This window comes from Coregonus lavaretus (assembly GCF_964263955.1).
Source record: "Coregonus lavaretus genome assembly, chromosome: 34".
Taxonomy (NCBI): domain Eukaryota; kingdom Metazoa; phylum Chordata; class Actinopteri; order Salmoniformes; family Salmonidae; genus Coregonus; species Coregonus lavaretus.
Window position 1 is genome coordinate 14,705,220 of NC_140021.1, and position 18,540 is coordinate 14,723,759.

Consider the following 18,540-nt stretch of genomic DNA (forward strand, 5'->3'; position numbering starts at 1 on the left):
AATTGAACCGTTTATAATATGGCCTCCATGGCGCTGTTGTTATAATGACTTAATATAGCAGATGCCATTAGCAGTCATGACAGTTGATGTTGGCTAATGGCAACACTGTAATGACACAAACTGGTGACATTAACTGTAATGACTATTAATAACATGACTGTTGTGTTGTCACTAAATGGTCATGCTTGTTTACCTGTGCATGAGCTATTGGTGTGTTCCTTACAGCTCCCTGAGAACTGGCGCAGCAGGGAAATGTAGAGAAAAACATAACACATCATTAGAAAGACCGTTAATGGTTATACAGTGCATTCGGAAAGTATTCAAACCCCTTGACTTTTTCCACATTTTGTTACATTACAGCCTTATTCTAAAATAGATTGAATTAGATTGTTTCCTCAATCTACACACAATAAATACCCCATAATGACAAAGCAAAAACTGTTTTTTAGAAATGTTAGCAAATGTATTACAACTAAAAAACAGATACCTTATTTACATATGTATTCAGACCCTTTGCTATGACACTCAAAATTGAGCTCAGGTGCATCCTGTTTCCATTGATCATCCTTGAGATGTTTCTACAACTTGATTGGAGTCCACCTGTGGTAAATTCAATTGATTGGACATGATTTGGAAAGGCACACACCTGTCTATATAAGGTCCCATAGTTGACAGTGCATGTCAGAGCAAAAACCAAGCCATGAGGTCGAAGGATTTGTCCGTAGAACTCCGAGACAGGATTGTGTCGAGGCACAGATCTGGGGAAGGGTACCAAAAAATGTCTGCAGCATTGAAAGTCCCCAAGGACACAGTGGCCTCCATCATTCTTAAATGGAAGACGTTTGGAACCACCAAGACTCATCCTAGAGCTGACCGCCCAGCCAAACTGAGCAATCAGGGGGAAAAGGGCCTTGGTCAGGGGGGTGACCAAGAACCCGATGGTCACTCTGACAGAGCTTCAGAGTTCCTCTGTGGAGATGGGAGAACCTTCCAGAAGGGTAAACATCTATGCAGCACTCCACCAATCAGGCCTTTATGGTGGCCAGACAGAAGCCACTCCTCAGTAAAAGGCACATGACAGCCCGCTTGGAGTTTTCCAAAAGGCACCTAAAGGACTCAGACCATGAGAAACAAGATTCTCTAGTCTGATGAAACCAATATTTAACTCTTTGACCTGAATGCCAAGCATCACGTCTGGAGGAAACCTGGCACCATCCCTACGGTGAAGCATGGTGGTGACAGCATCATGCTGTGGGAGACTAGTCAGGTTTGAGGGAAAGATGAACGGAGCAAAGTACAGGGAGATCCTTGATGAAAACCTGCTCCAGAGCGCTCAGGACCTCAGACTGGGCGATGGTTCACCTTCCAACAGGGCAACGACCCTAAGCACACAGCCAATACAACGCAGGAGTGGCTTCGGGACAAGTCTCTGAATGTCCTTGAGTGGCCCAGCCAGAGCCCGGACTTGAACCCGATCTAATGCCTGAGGTAGAGTACCTCATGATAAACTGTAGACCACACTATCTACCAAGAGAGTTTATCTCTATTACCACCACAAACTGATGCTGGCACTAAGACCGCACTCAACGAGCTGCATAAGGCCATAAGCAAACAAGAAAATGCTCATCCAGAAGCGGCGCTCCTAGTGGCCGGAGACCTTAATACAGGCAAATTTAAATCTGTTTTACCTCATTTTTACCAGCATGTCACACGTGCAACCAGAGGAAAAAAAACTCTTGACCACCTTTACTCCACACACAGAGATGCATACAAAGCTCTCCCTCGCCCTCCATTTGTCAAATCTGACCATCATTTTATCCTCCTGATTCCTGCTTACAAGCAAAAACTAAAGCTGGAAGTACCAGTGACCACCTCAGTCACCGGCTTCATCAATATGTGCATATCCCAACCAGAAGCCATGGATTACAGGCAACATCCGCACCGAGCTAAAAGGCTAGAGCTGCCGCTTTCAAGGAGCGGGACACTAATCAGGACACTTATAAGAAATCCCGCTATGCCCTCAGACGAACCATCAAACAGGCAAAGCATCAATACAGGAATAAGATTGAATCCTACTACACTAGCTCTGACACTCGTCGGACGTGGCAGGGCTTGCAAACTATTACGGACTACAAAGTGAAACCCAGCCGCGAGCTGCCCAGTGACGCGAGCCTACCAGACGAGCTAAATGCCTTTTATACTCGCTTTGAGGCAAGCACTGAAGCATGCATGAGAGCACCAGCTGTTCCGGACGACTGTGTGATCACGCTCTCCGTAGCCGATGTGAGCAAGACCTTTAAACAGGTCAACATTCACAAGGCCGCGGGGCCAGACGGATTACCAGGACATGTGCTCAGAGCATGCGTGGACCAACTGGCAAATGTCTTCACTGAAATGTTCAACATCTCCCTGACCGAGTCTGTAATACCTACATGTTTCAAGCAGACCACCATAGTCCCTGTGCCCAAGAAAGCGAAGGTACCCTGCCTAAATGACTTCCGCCCCGTAGCACTAACGTCGGTAGCCCTAGACCCACTCCAATTCGCATACCGCCCCAACAGATCCACAGATGATGCAATCTCAATCGCACGCCACACTGCCCTTTCCCACCTGGATAAAAGGAACACCTATGTGAGAATGCTGTTAATTGACTACAGCTCAGCGTTCAACACCATAGTGCCCTCAAAGCTCATCACTAAGCTAAGAACCCTGGGACTAAACACCTCCCTCTGCAATTGGATCCTGTACTTCCTGACGGGCCGCCCCCAGGTGGTAAGGGTAGGCAACAACACATCTGCCACGCTGATCCCCAACACGGGGGCCCCTCAGGGGTGCGTGCTTAGTTCCCTCCTGTACCCCCTGTTCACCCACGACTGCGTGGCCAAGCACGACTCCAACACCATCATTACGTTTGCTGACGATACAACAGTGGTAGGCCTGATCACCAACAACGATGAGACAGCCTATAGGGAGGTCGTCAGAGACCTGGCAGTATGGTGCCAGGACAACAACCTCTCCCTCAACGTGAGCAAGACAAAGGAGCTGATACAGGAAAAGGAGGGCCGAACATGCCCCCATTCACATCGACGGGCTGTAGTGGAGCGGGTCGAGAGTTTCAAGTTCGTTGGTGTCCACATAACCAACAAACTATTATGGTCCAAACACACCAAGACAGTCGTGAAGAGGGCACGAGAACACCTTTTCCCCCCTCAGGAGACCGAAAATATTTGGAATGGGTCCCCAGTTCCTCAAAAAGTTCTACAGCTGCACCATCAAGAGCATCCTGACCGGTTGCATCACCGCCTGGTATGGCAACTGCTCGGCATCCGACCGTAAGGCGCTACAGAGGGTGGTGCGTACAGCCCAGTACATCACTGGGGCCAAGCTTCCTGCCATCCAGGACCTATATACTAGGTGGTGTCAGAGGAAGGACCAAAAAATTGTCAAAGACTCCAGTCATCCAAGTCAGACTGTTCTCTCTGCTACCGCACGGCAAGCGGTAACAGAGCACCAAGTCTAGGTCCAAAAGGCTCCTTAACAGCTTCTACCCCCAAGCCATAAGACTGCTGAACAATTAATCAAATGGCCACCCGGACTATTTACATTGACACCTTCCCCCTTTGATTTTACACTGCTGCTACTTGCTGTTTATTATCTATGCATAGTCACTTTACCCCTACCTACATGTACAAACTACTTCAACTAACCTGTACCCCTGCACATTGACTCGGTACCGGTACCCCCTGTATATAGCCTCGGTATTGTTATTTTGTGTTACTTTTTATTTAATTTTTTACTTTAGTTTATTTAGTAAATATTTTGTTAACTATTTTGTGAAATGCATTGTTGGTTAAGGGCTTGTAAGTCAGCATTTCATGGTAACGTCTACCCACCGGTTGTATTCGGCGCATGTGACAAATAAAATTTGATTTGATCTCCGGAGAGACCTGAAAATAGCTGTGCAGCGACGCTCCCCATCCAACCTGACAGAGCTTGAGAGGATCTGCAGAGAATAAGGCTGTAACGTAACAAAATGTGGAAAAAGTCAAGGGGTCTGTATACTTTCCGAATGCACTAACATAGGTAAGACACACAAGCATGCACAGACACACCTCCTGGGTGTTAATGTTTTTGTAAAGATTACAGGCGTCACACGTTACACATTCACCCGATCCAAAGGATCAACTACATTCCATCTTCTCTCTTTACCTCCATTACTCATTCTCTCCCTCCTCGTCTTTCCTCAATCTCTCCCTTTCTCACTGTTTCTTTCATGATTTATGTTTACCTGGGCTCATAGCCGCGGAAAGTAGGGGTGCTGAGGGTGATGCAGCACCCCCTCAAATATCAGAATAAAAAATATTAAAAAATAAAATATTTTTGGAGAAAATATTTTTTCACAAAGGTAGTGCACTGGGCCTTTACTAGTATTAGACATTTTACATTTCATTAATTTCATTTTAGTCATTTAGCAGAAGCTCTTATCCAGAGCGACTTACAGTTAGTGAGTGCATACATTATTTTAATTTTATTTTTCATACTGGCCCCCTGTGAGAATCGAACCCACAACCCTGGCGTTGCAAACGCCATGCTCTACATCCCTGCCGGCCATTCCATCCCCTACCCTGGACCAATTGTGCGCCGCCCCATGGGTCTCCCGGTCGCGGCCGGCTACAACAGAGCCTGGATTTGAAACAGGATTTCTAGTGGCACAGCTAGCACTGCGATGCATTGCCTTAGATCACTGCGCCACTCAGGAGGTATTAGCAAACTGATATGGATGTATGTAGCTGTCTGTAGCACAGACAAAAAAATTTTAGCGTCTCCGCTTTGGCAAAAAAAGGTAGTTGTATAATTAAGAACAGTATTTTGCAAGATTCAATTGTTGGAATTGTCCCTCTCTCTGCTATTGTCATTCTAATGGGATCCAGAAAGAACAAAACCATGTCCTCAAACATTTACATCAAAAGGTGCAAAGTTATGGGAAAAGACACAAAACATTAAATACATTAAATTAAATATTTGTATTGATCAAATAACATGGAAAACAACCACTTTTTGTGCAGTATTAATTTACCATCCTTACAAACCACTTAATGTAAATGTACATTACTGTATTGTACTTTCCATCACCATGAAGAAAAACAATGCACAACACAGTAATTGAGTACATTGAGACATCAAGTGGTTTGTGATGATGTGGCTGAGTTGGTAGAGCTTGGCGCTTGCAACGCTAGGGTTGTGGGTTTGATTCCCACGGGGGACCAGTACAAAAAAGTATGAAAATGTACGCCCTCACTACTGTAAGTTGCTCTGGATAAGAGCAGCTACTAAAATGTAAAAGGAATGAATAGACCATTTCAGTTTTCACATAGAAATAAGTTGCATTTGCAAAGTATTTCAAGAAACTGGGAGACATAACAAGTGTTTTTATATTCCACAAGTATTATCAGATTAACTGTTTGGTACAGATAATTATCAGACTCAAGTTACAAATGCTGGTAAACACTCAAATACAAATACATTTAGTTAAAAAAACAAAAATCATAAAAGTAGTGCCAAGGGCCTTTACTAGTCCTCTTTTAGCAGACACCATATAGACATCTTCAGCACGGTTGTGTTAGCAATAGTGGAACAGAGGAACTAATAACTGAATGCCTTAAATCACACACACACAGGGCCACAGTGCTACTATATAACGTGATGCTGAGAGGTGTGTAGCCTCAGTCTAAAGGGCTGACATGGATAGGTGACGAGATAGCCAGGTTAAAGGTTGTCTGTTACTAAGGGACAGTGTTTGATAAATGACTCCTACTGATAAGAGTTGCATTAATCTCTGACACATATTACACAAGCGCGCGCGGAATCATGCCCGCATGTATGTGTACACACACACACACACACACACACACACACACACACACACACACACACACACACACACACACACACACACACACACACACACACACACAGTATATCTAAGAAATCAATCTGAAGTATTTCCTCAGTACAGCAGGCCAAGGAACTAATTAACCTTGGTTAAACCTGTTTACATTAATATCATTGATTTATGGAGCCGTGTTATTGTTAATCTATCTGTACACATACAGTACCAGTCCAATGTTTGGACACACCCACTCATTCAAGGGTTTTTCTTTATTTTTACTATTTTCTACATTGTAGAATAATAGTGAAGACATCAAAACTATGAAATAATACATATGGAATCATGTAGTAACCACAAAAGTGTTATATTTGAGATTCTTCAAAGGAGCCACCCTTTGCCTTGATGACAGCTTTGCACACTCTTGGCATTCTCTCAACCAGCTTCATTAGGTAGTCACCTGGAATGCATTTCAATTAACAGGTGAGCCTTCTTAAAAGTGAATTTGTGGAATGTATTTCCTTCTTAATGCGTTTGAGCCAATCAGTTGTGTTGTGACAAGGTAGAGGGGGTATAGAGAATATAGCCCTATTTGGTAAAAGACCAAGTCCCATATTATGGCAAATCGGCAAAGAGAAACAACAGTCCATCATTACTTTAAGACATGAAGGTCAGTCAATACGGAACATTTCAAGAACTTTGAAAGTTTCTTCAAGTGCAGTCGCAAAAAATATCAAGCGCTATGATGAAACTGGCTCTCATGAGGACCGCCACAGGACTGGAAGACCCAGAGTTACCTCTGCTGCAGTGGATAAGTTCATTAGAGTTACCAGCCTCAGAAATTGCAGCCCAAATAAATGCTTCACAGAGTTCCAGGAACAGACATATCTCAACATCAACTGTTCAGAGGAGACTGTGTGAATCAGGCCTTCATGGTCGAATTGCTGCAAAGAAACCACTACTAAAGGATACCAATAATAAGAAGAGACTTGCTTGGGCCAAGAAACACGAGCAATGGACATTAGACAGGTGGAAATGTGTCCTTTGATCACTGCATGTGTATTTCCCACCGTAAAGCATGGAGGAGGTGTTATGGTGTGGGGGTGCTTTGCTGGTGACACTGTCTGTGATTTATTTAAAATTCAAGGCACACTTAACCAGCATGGATACCACAGCATTCTGCATCGATACGCTATCACATCTGGTTTGCGCTTAGTGGGACTATAATTTGTTTTTCAACAGGACAATGACCCAACACCCCTCCAGGCTGTGTAAGGGCTATTTGACTAAGAATAACAGTGATGGAGTGCTGCATCAGATGACCTGGCCTCCACAATCACCCAACCTTAACCCAATTGAGATGGTTTGGGATGAGTCAGACCGCAGAGCTAAGGATAAGCAGCCAACAAGTGCTCAGCATATGTGGGAACTCCTTCAAGACTGTTGGAAAAGCATTCCAGGTGAAGCTGGTTGAGAGAATGCCAAGAGTGTGCAAAGCTGTCATCAAGGCAAAGGGTGGCTACTTTGAAGAATCTAAAATATATTTTAATTTGTTTAACATTTCTTCCATATGTGTTATTTCATAGTTTTGATGTCTTCACTATTATTCTACAATGTAGAAAACAGTAAAAATAAAGAAAAACCCTTGAATGAGTAGGTGTGTCCAAACTTTTGACTGGTACTGTACATAGATGCTGATAGAAGGATAGAGTGTCTTTAAGAGAAAGGCCATAAAAAAAAAATGCATCACTGTATAATCTCTAAAAATGCTCTGCCTCACCTGTGTAGTTTTTCCAGGTCGTGTTTCTTGCTGTGTGGAGAGGAGAGTCTGAAGGAGAGGGAGGATGTAAAACAGGTCTGGTTGGGGTTCCTGGTCAGAACTGCAGGTTGGCAGTGACTCTCCTCCCTGGTCCTCAAAGTTAGCTCTGGTCACAAACATTACATATGATATTAGAGTTTTTAGAGTTTATAGCTACGCCTGTAATAGGTAATAGGTCCTAATATAACAGTCCATGTGGATCTGCAGCAGACAGGTATATCACTGCACAGTGCTGTAAGTTCTCTCAGTTGTGTCCCCTGTAGTGCTGAGCGTGTAGTGCTTTTTGAGGTCGGTTCTTTTCGATTATTAAAAAAGAATCACTGTTTCGATTTCGATTATAAAAAAAAAAACATGAAACCTATTATGAAATAATGACGTTACAAAGTCAAAAATAGTGAACATTTAATTGCCAAAACTTCAATTATTCCATTGGCTCTGTCAGGTCCACATTGGGTAGACATCAATAGAGAAATAGGAAATTACTATGAAATAAAAAATATTTCAGTTGTGTATATTACTTAGTTTTTATTTAATTACTATTATTTTTCATTCCTTAAAGTCATCTCATCAGTAGCAGTCAGGCAGCCAGGCCATCTAACGTTATGTGCTCCCCATACTGTACAATCTTTAGTCATCCTATTTAACTAGCCTGTCTGAGTATGCTGCAGAGCTGTCTGACTAAATCATTTTACTAGTTCTTCAAAGTAGATAAGGTATACTTTCACAAACTGTCTCTGTGCCTCTTGTCCTTGTGTTGTGTACATTCCTTTCTCATGCAGTCTATGCGGTCTATGTGTATCTAACCTAATGTAGCAGGCGTAAAAGTGTATCCGTCCAGAGATCTATATACAATGACGAGATGCTCATGTCTATTCCCTAACAATGGGAGTCGTTGTTCCAAAGGCGTGAAGGCAGTCGACAAGCTTAAGTCCAAAATAAGCCCATAGAAACACATTGGGCTTATTTTGGACAGATTTTGGCGAGAGTGAAACCTCTCGCTTCGCCTCTTCCTCTCTGATCTGTCTCTGAGACAGAAAAAACTGGCGCAATGGATTATGGTCATTGTATTTAATTACCAAGTTTCTGCGCCGACCTAGGTTGAGTTTACTTAATGAAAACTACAACTCCCTTCAGCCCACATAGTTCTTGAATTGATTTCTCCAATTTCTCTCGTGAATGATTTGATTTCTCTCTAGAGAAACGGCGCGTTGGGCTCACAAAAACACAGAACTAAATGGAATTCAAGTAATTGAACTGATAATCGCTCAGCACTAGTCCCCTGTGTCTCTAAGGGGTATGAGTAGTCTCACCTGTCTGTTCTATCCCCACACTGTTGGCACTGAGCGGCGTCTGAGTGCACTGGTCAGTTTCCACTTCATTTCCATGATGATTCTTCTCCTGGGACCACCTCACATCCTGGGGTCTCCTAGGGAACAACACACCTAAGTATCCATAGAAACCAGACCAGGTATGACCAGAACCTAAGTCCAATAATATGGAACTAGACCATAGCAGGACCATAAAGACAAGGTCCAATCAGTCATAGGCAATAGCAGCAGGTGAGTGACTGTGATTCTACCACTCACATTATCTGTCTATCAGCCTTACCTGACATATAAAATCAGTTGATTTATTTTATAATGATCCGCTCCTGTCACTCAACACTCTCACACGCCCAGGCAGCCACACACTGCTGACTGATAAACCAGCTAAAAAACCAACACAGACAGAAATCTGATAACATAAATATGCCCATAACGCTCACAAGGCTGTTACAGGGCAACTATCTGACACACATCTATCTGATGATCTCTGTCTCTGCACAGATTAATGTAACCAATCACAACCTGTCAGAATAATCCCACTAAAGATCTGATTATTCACCCTGATTCTAAACATTATCTGGTCACTGGGAAAGATCCCAAAGTAACCAGAGAGTACTATACCTCAGGGAGATGCAGTGATTACCATCTCAACTACACTGTCTTGTCCTGTTCTGGCCTGGCTGGCGGCTACTAGCATGGGCCAAGTTCAAATCCAATGTGACTACAGTTTAAAGCCTCTGGCTGTCTTTGGCATGGAAGTCACACGAGGATTCTCTGTCTCAGTCTGCTTCTCAGTCTGCCTCTCAGTCCGCCTCTCAGTCTGCCTCTCAGTCCGCCTCTCAGTCCGCCTCTCAGTCCGCCTCTCAGTATGCCTCTCAGTCTGCCTCTCAGTCTGCCTCTCAGTCTGCCCTTCTTCTGTTTTTCTTTCTTTCATTTTCTTTCTCCCTCCCAATACAGAGGCGTGGCCCTATACTGTGGGTGAAACAAGCCATTACACAAGCTGTTACGCCTTTCCTTTAGAAAAGACTTGTTTGGCTGTAAGGCTTACTAAGCTCTGTATCATAACAGGACAACGTGGCAGGACATGCTATAAGTAGATCTCTTCTGTGGTAATCATTCCTTTAACTGGATATTAATGCCAAATTCAACAAACTGCAGGGCAGATTCACTCAATGTTTTTACTCTTGGCATTGATGTCAACAAGGAAAAATAGGTGAACATGTTCTATTCACAGAAACACCACACTGTTGTTGGTTGCTGGTGAGGTTGGTCTAAATCTTCCAAACGATGATCAAACTAAACTGGCATGCTTACAGCACTGAGCACCTCAAGCCAAAGCAAACATCTATCCTAAAGGAAAGCTTCACATTCCGTTCTGAGTAAATAAAAAAGTTGGTCAAACCACTCTGCACTCCATAACTGCATGCATGTGCTTCAAGGCTTCTTCTCTTCATGTCTAACAAGCCCAGCACGACATGCAAGATAATATCTACATGAAAGGTCATAGTCCTGTCATAAGACGTTCAAAATGATTTGCATGAATCAACATTTCTGTAAGCTTATTGTAAAGCCATATAATGGCTGTCCATTTTGATCTTCACAGATGTATACTGAGTGTACAAAACATTAGGAACACCTGGTCCTTCCATGACATAGACTGACCAGATGAAAGCTATGATCCCTTATTGATGTCACTTGTTAAAAGTGTAGATAAAGGGGAGGAGACAGATGAAAGAAGGATTTTTAAGCCTTCAAGGGGATTTAGCTGTACAATAGGTCAAGGCCGAAATTGTGGTGTAGATACTGGTGGGGACGAATAGTAGACGGGGGGGTCCGACATTTTAAAACAGATTTCCTGCAATTCTACACAGTTTGACATGACTTATTATGGCCCTCGAGGGGTATATTGAAAACACACTATAAGTGGAAGGATAAGTGGAAGTTGCTATTTCCTCACACAGGATGATCTGGAAACACAAATACATTATTGTGGGGGGGGGGGGGGGACAAATTGACCTGTTGTCAATTTCGCCTATGCAATAGGTTAGCCTATGACCTCACTGCAAACATTGGTAATGTCACAACCATCTGCCAGTCCCACCCCAACTCAATACTTGTACAGTAAAGTCAATGCTTTATAGCACAGATTTGTTGACCGTTTGTAGAGGGATTGGTATGGGATTAAGAAGGTTGACTTATTTGGCAAAGGAACAAATCTGAACATGCATGGAGGCCTATGGATATATACAACTGCCAGCACAACTATGTTTCCTAGGTGACGTTTAAAGTAACTGTCCAGTGAAAATCTCACTTTTAAAAGTTAATATTCTGTTAACTCATACCCATATAATGTTGTTGACTAGTCCTATACTCATATTTGTGGCCAAAGCAAAAACTCTTCAAAAACCCCACCTCAAACTTGTATCTCAAACAGACCGTTTCAAAAATGCTTGCTATGTTATGTTGGCTCATTGACTGAGCTGGCAAATCAGCGGTCTACTCGCATAGATACACACGGTGAGGAATGGTTTAACGTGACCACGCCCCCGAGTAGGGTACAGCCGTAGGGTACTCCCGTTACTCCATTCTATAAACATTTTGTATATGCTTGGTTGGTTGTTTTTAACATACTTCCATGCCGTCTTAATCAATAAACTACATCATACCTAAAAACACTGACTCTAAACATAAAAATGTTAGCATGAACAGATTAGCATGAACATTCCATGCTACAGTCTATGATGATTATCAGCCAAAGAGCCGATTCCAATAGACTTTCTTCAGCTAGCTAATGTTAGCTAACTAACCCTGCTTTTATAGCTAAAATGAAGAAAAACTGTTGCGTACTGTTTTGTTTGAACAATAGTAGGAGAAAAGACCACCAAATTAAGTTTAATCAACTGCCCAAGGACCAGGTTAGACGAACCTCATGGTTTCATGCTATATGCCGCGATGATGATGGAAAGCCGTGAGCTGTGGTTACTCAATACATTTGTGTGTTCTATGCACTTCATTCATGATAAGTCACTAGCTAACACTTATTTGTATCTAACTAGCTATGTGTATTACCTGTGCAAACCTGGAAATTCCACCAAGTAGGTGTAAATATTGCCATAGGCTACTTTGGGCCATTTGGTAGGGTTGTCTGCACAGCTGGTTTCCGGTAAGTTGAAAGAACAAATAGGCAAACGAACAATAATACACTTTTCTAAATACCTAGACCGTTCAAGGGCAGGCAAAGACTGGAAGTAGTTACGTGGCATATCTAAGACTAGCAAATTAGATCGAGATTAACTTCTCTTGCTAGCCAGCCAGCTAATGTCAGTTAACTGGCGAAAAAGCTAGTGGTAAACAAACAGTGAGGTAAGTATTATGCGACAGCTTTAATAGCTTTACTGTCAGTGTTAGCAGGTCGGGTAACACATTAGAGTGGCAGAATAAGTATCATGCTAATCATTTTGTTAATAACTACACGTGATGCTGCTGAAAACGTTTATTGAAATGACAAAAAACTGTCAGTAGTTTGCTTAGGATGATGCCAAAGTTAGGCTAAATACATGGGAGTAACGGGAGTACCCTTCATCTGTACCCTACTCAGGGGCGTGGTCACGTTAAGCCACGCCTTTTTATGAATATTCTTTATGACTGGTATGCCCACACCATTCTGTTGTTGGGGTATGCCCACACCATTCCAAAATTGCTTTTTATAATACTTCATTACCATTTTTTGGAAGATAAATTATTTAACTCATATTTTAAAATAATTATAGGTTATATTTAATAGAAATCGGAAACACTGGACAGTTACTTTAAATGTCAGGGAGCATGCATGTGTGAGCTAGTCCCTTACAGATGAACCAGAGCTGAACTATCTGACTGTTACATAAAACACCTCGAAAGTTCGTGTCTTGCATTTGATAAAATAATACAAGTTCAAACGCAGTGGGCCTAGGCTGAACAAGAAGGCTAAAAGATAAAACAAAAAAACACAAAACAATAGTAAAACCAAACACGTGTCCAAATTATATGGAATGATATCAGCCCACTGACCTAAAATTGCTGCAAATGTATGGACTTCACAGTTCCCTAGTATATCATTTGCAAAGAAGCAATTACAGCTTGATTATTTTTTTTAAACTACGTTTTAAATTAATCAAGACACTTACTCTGTTGTCTTTTTCGTCCTCTTCGAGTCTCTCTGGCCAGGAACCTTTGGCCCCTCTGTCTCCTCTTCCTTTCTATCCTTCTCTCCACGGAGAAATCTGAGTTCTACCTTCGCTGTGTCATGTGTTGACATTATCAGACTTCCTGGCTGGCGGCTCCCGTTTGGTTAGCCTCCGTTAACCAATTGAGGCGGGAGGGAGGCTTAAAACACAGGCGGTAAAAATGCAGAAAGGAATTTAAATACATCGCACATCTCCATTCCTGAGGCAGATCCGACATTCCTGGCACTCTCCGAGTGAAATGGGTTTCCTCTCTCCCGCCCTTGGGTGTGACCCAAGGTCACCTTTGAGCATGGGAACTGGACAGGACAGGTGCAGCGAAGAGTTTCACTTTCTGAAAACAAAAGACCGTTAGGGAATCGATTAGATAAGGTTACTACCGAGATAAGGTGAGGGTCATTTCCTTGCTGAATGTACGCAGACTTCTAAACAAACCGACATTCAGTAAGAATTTGCTTTGGCCTTATAGGCAATAAAACGTTTTCGCGCTCTAAACGTGTTCCTAAAGTAGGCTAGTCAAATTTCTACACTTGCGATAAAACGTTTTCGAGCTCTAAACGTCTTCCTAAAGTAGGCTAGTCTAATTTCTACACTTGCGGATTTGAATGACTTTCTTATTCTTTAAATAGGCTACAGTCTGGCGCTGAGTAAATAATAGGTAATCTGGAAGGAATTTCACCTTTAGAACAGGAGACATACCGCCCTCCCCCCTCTCGCTCGCTCTCAATTAAATTAAAATAGGTTTATTGGCAGGGGAAACATGTATACATAGCCAAAGCAAGTTAATAGATACTATCGCTCTCTCTCGCACTGTAATGTGACTGAATAGACACTAGAGGACGCAGCCACACTGGGCTGATTCGAAGAGGCTTTTGCATTTTTACATCTTGCACACACACACACACGGTTTGATTTTTAGCTGTTTTTCTCCAGCTGAGAAATCAGGATTTGTGTGTATGTGTGTGTGTGTGTGTGTGTGGTGGTGCCTCTGCTGTTGTTCAGGATAACTCTGTGGAGATTGATGATGCGAGGAGGCTAATAATTGTTTGTATCGAATCGCTGGAAGCCATTCATTATCCCCAATGAGAAATACACACACACACACGGGTACAGACAAGTAGACACAAATACATGCACATTGAGACTTTCTTTGACACTCAGATGTACACCACATGCTCCTACACCACAAATGCATATAATGCAAGACACTATGCATTATATGCATTATACGCCCGAGTGGCGCAGTGGTCTAAGGCACTGCATCGTAGCTGTGCCACTAGAGATCCTGGTTCGAATCCAGGCTCTGCTGTAGCTGGCCACAACCGGGAGACAATGGGGCGGCGCACAATTCGTCCAGGGTAGGGGAGGGAATGGCCGGCAGGGAGGTAGCTCAGTTGGTAGAGCATGGCGTTTGCAACGCCAGGGTTGTGGGTTCGATTCCCACGGGGGGCCAGTATGAAAAAAATGCCATGCACTAACTGTAAGTCGCTCTGGATAAGAGCGTCTGCTAAATGACGTAAATGTACTATACTATACATCAGGGTTAATCAATGATGGGGGCAAAAAGGAAGAGATGGAGAGAGTTAGACAGAAATAAAGACATTTGAGTTCTGTTGTGACTGATGCCACAAACCTATTTGGAATGAAGAGGTGGTGGTGGTGTATGTGTGTGTGTGAGTGAGTGAGGTGTAGTTGGCAGACTGAGACAGGTAGGCTTTACATACTTCATAAGCCCATCTTGTCATCTGATCCATAAATTGCCGTCAGGCCTTTAAAAATACATTATCTCCAGGAGGGATTCAGACAGGGCCAATTCATAACCCAGAATTGATTTTTTTTAAAGTGGCCACATTGAGGGAGAGCCATTCAGGGCACGTCTTGTAGTTAGCATAATTGAGTTTTTATATGGTCTCCCAAAAAAAGTAATCACAAAGGATAATCAGGGAGGACACAATCACTCGGGGGCTTAATTTGTTAGTAAACAGGCTGAGAGACAGATTCAGGACCTGGATAATCACTCCATTTCTGCTTTGTTTGTTGTTTGATTATTGTCAGGATTGCGTAGTGCTCTGCAGGGTTGGAGTTGGGGGGGGGGGGGGGGGGGGGGGGGGGCACTCTTATAACAAGCCAGGACACTTCAATAATACCTTACATTTAGCTGTACAGATGTTTCCTATACATCTAAGATGCCTTGTAAAAGAGCACCTGTTAAATTATCAGAGGTCAAGGGGTAAGTACTGCTTGTAAACGGGCCTTGAGATTAGCTCTGAAAACCCCTGAAATACACAGTGTACAAAACATAGCTCTTTCCATGACAGACTGGCCATGTGAATCCAGATAAAAGCTATGATATCTTAATGATGTCACCTGTTAAATCCACTTCAATCAGTGTAGATACATGGATTGTGTATGTGTATGTGTGCCATTCAGAGGGTGAATCGGCAAGAGAAAATATTTACTTGCCTTTGAACGGGGTATGGTAGTAGGTGCCAGGCGCACCGGTTTGAGTGTGTCAAGAACTGCAATGCTGCTGGGTTTTTCACACTCAACAATTTCCTATCTGTGTCAAGAATGGTCCACCACGCAAAGAACATCCAGCCAACTTGACACAACTGTGGGAAACATTGGAGTCAACATGGACCAGCATCCCTGTGGAACGCTTTCGACACCTTGTAGAATCCATGCCCCTAGACTGTTTTGAGGGCAAAAGGGGGTGCAACTCAATATTAGGAAGGTGTTGCTAATGTTTTGTACACTCAGTCACCGGTTTTTATGATATGTTGGATAATTTGGATACATTTGGATAAAATTATATATATTCAGAGCACAGACAGTTCCACAATGTTTGATCAATGCTTTGAACCGACTACCCACAGTCACCTACACTTGATTGATGTGTCAGTCCATCTGTCTCCATGTATGGTGTCAGGTTTGTGGCTTACCTCTGTCAATCCCTACCTCTCCTCCAGCTGAAACATCACCATACATTATCCTCTTAGTACCTGTGGTTGTGCTACTAAGAGCAGTCAGGAGTTTTTTATGACTGTATGAAAATTTATTATTGTGATCCTGAGGGAGCCCTTACGGCTGTAGGGAGAGCTGTTGGAGCAATAGGGGCCCACAGGGAAATGTCTTTTTAATTTGAGAACCGTCCAAAGTGGCCACATCCTACCACAACGACCAGAGAGACTTGCTCAAAGGCCCAGTGAAGTCAACATGCTGTTTTTCCTGTGTTTTGCTTCATATTGTACAACTGATGAAACTAACACTGTAAAACTGTGAAAAAATGTGATCAATGTAATTTCCTGATAGTTGCTGGTTGAAAATCTATTTACACAGTACCTTCTAAACAGCAAGTTTTGCATGGGTGACATTTTGGCTTGCCTGGTGACATCACCAGGCATTATAAGTAAATAGGCAGTGGTGGAAAAAGTACTCAGTTGTTATACTTGAGTAAAAGTAAAGATACCTTAATAGAAAATTACTCAAGTAAAATTGAAAGTCACCCAGTAAAATACTAGAGTAAAAGTATTTGGTTTTAAATATACAGTTGAAGTCGTAAGTTTACATCTTAGCCAAATACATTTAAACTCAGTTTTTCACAATTCCTGACATTTAATCCTAGTAAGAATTCCTGTCTTAGGTCAGTTAGGTTCACCACTTTATTTTAAGAATGTGAAATGTCAGAATAATAGTAGAGAGAATGATTTATTTCAGCTTTTATTTCTTTCATCACATTCCCAGTGGGTCAGAAGTTTACATATACTCAATAAGTATTTGGTAGTATTGCCTTTAAATTATTTAACTTGGGTCAAACGTTCCGGGTAGCCTTCCACAAGCTTCCCACAATAAGTTGGGTGAATTTTGGCCCATTCCTCCTGACAGAGCTGATGTAACTGAGTCAGGTTTGTAGGCCTCCTTGCTCGCACACGCTTTTTCAGTTCTGCCCACAAATGTTCTATAGGATTGAGGTCAAGGCTTTGTTATGGCCACTCCAATACCTTGACTTTGTTGTCCTTAAGCCATTTTGCCACAACTTTGGAAGTATGCTTGGGGTCGTTGTCCATTTGGAAGACCCATTTGCGACCAAGCTTTAACTTCCTGACTGATGTCTTGAGATGTTGCTTCAATATATCCACATAATTTTCCTTCCTCATGATGCCATCTATTTTGTGAAGTGCACCAGTCCCTCCTGCAGCAAAGCACCCCCACAGCATGATGCTGCCACCCCCGTGCTTCACAGTTGGGATGGTGTTCTTCGGCTTGCAAGTATTCCCCTTTTTCCTCCAAACATAACGATGGTCATTATGGCCAAACAGTTCTATTTTTGTTTCATCAGACCAGAGCACATTTCTCCAAAAAGTAAGATCTTTGTCCCCATGTGCAGTTGCAAACCGTAGTCTGGCTTTTTTATTGGGGTTCTTCCTTGCTGAGCGGCCTTTCAGGTTATGTCGATATAGGACTCGTTTTACTGTGGATATAGATACTTTTGTACCTGTTAACCACCATCTTCACAAGGTCTTTGCTGTTGTTCTGGGATTGATTTGCACTTTTCGCACCAAAGTACGTTCATCTCTAGGAGACAGAACGTGTCTCCTTCCTGAGCGGTATGACGGCTGCATGGTCCCATGGTGTTTATACTTGCGTACTATTGTTTGTACAGATGAACGTGGTACCTTCAGGCGTTTGGAATTTGCTCCCAAGGATGAACCAGACTGGTGGAGGTCTACCATTTTTTTTCTGAGGTCTTGGCTGATTTCGTTTGATTTTCCCACGATATCAAGCAAAGAGGCACTGAGTTTTAAGGTAGGCCTTGAAATACATCCACAGGTACACCTCCAATTGACTCAAATGATGTCAATTAGCCTATCAGAAGCTTCTAAAGCCATGACATCATTTTCTGGAATTTTCCATGCTGTTTAAAGGCACAGTGAACTTAGTGTATGTAAACTTCTGACCCACTGGAATTGTGATACAGTGAATTATAAGTGAAATAATCTGTCTGTAAACAATTGTTGGAAAAATTACTTGTGTCATGCACAAAGTAGATGTCCTAACTGACTTGCCAAAACTTCAACTGTACCAAAAGTAAATGTAATTACTAAAATAAACCTACGTATGAAAAGTAAAAGTATACATCTTTTCAAATTCCTTATATTAAGCAAACCAGACGGCACCATTTTTTAAACCTGTATTTTTATTTACGGATAGCCAGGGGCACACTCCAACACTTAGACATAATTTACAAACAAAGCCTGTGTTTAGTGAGTCTGACCAGATCAGAGG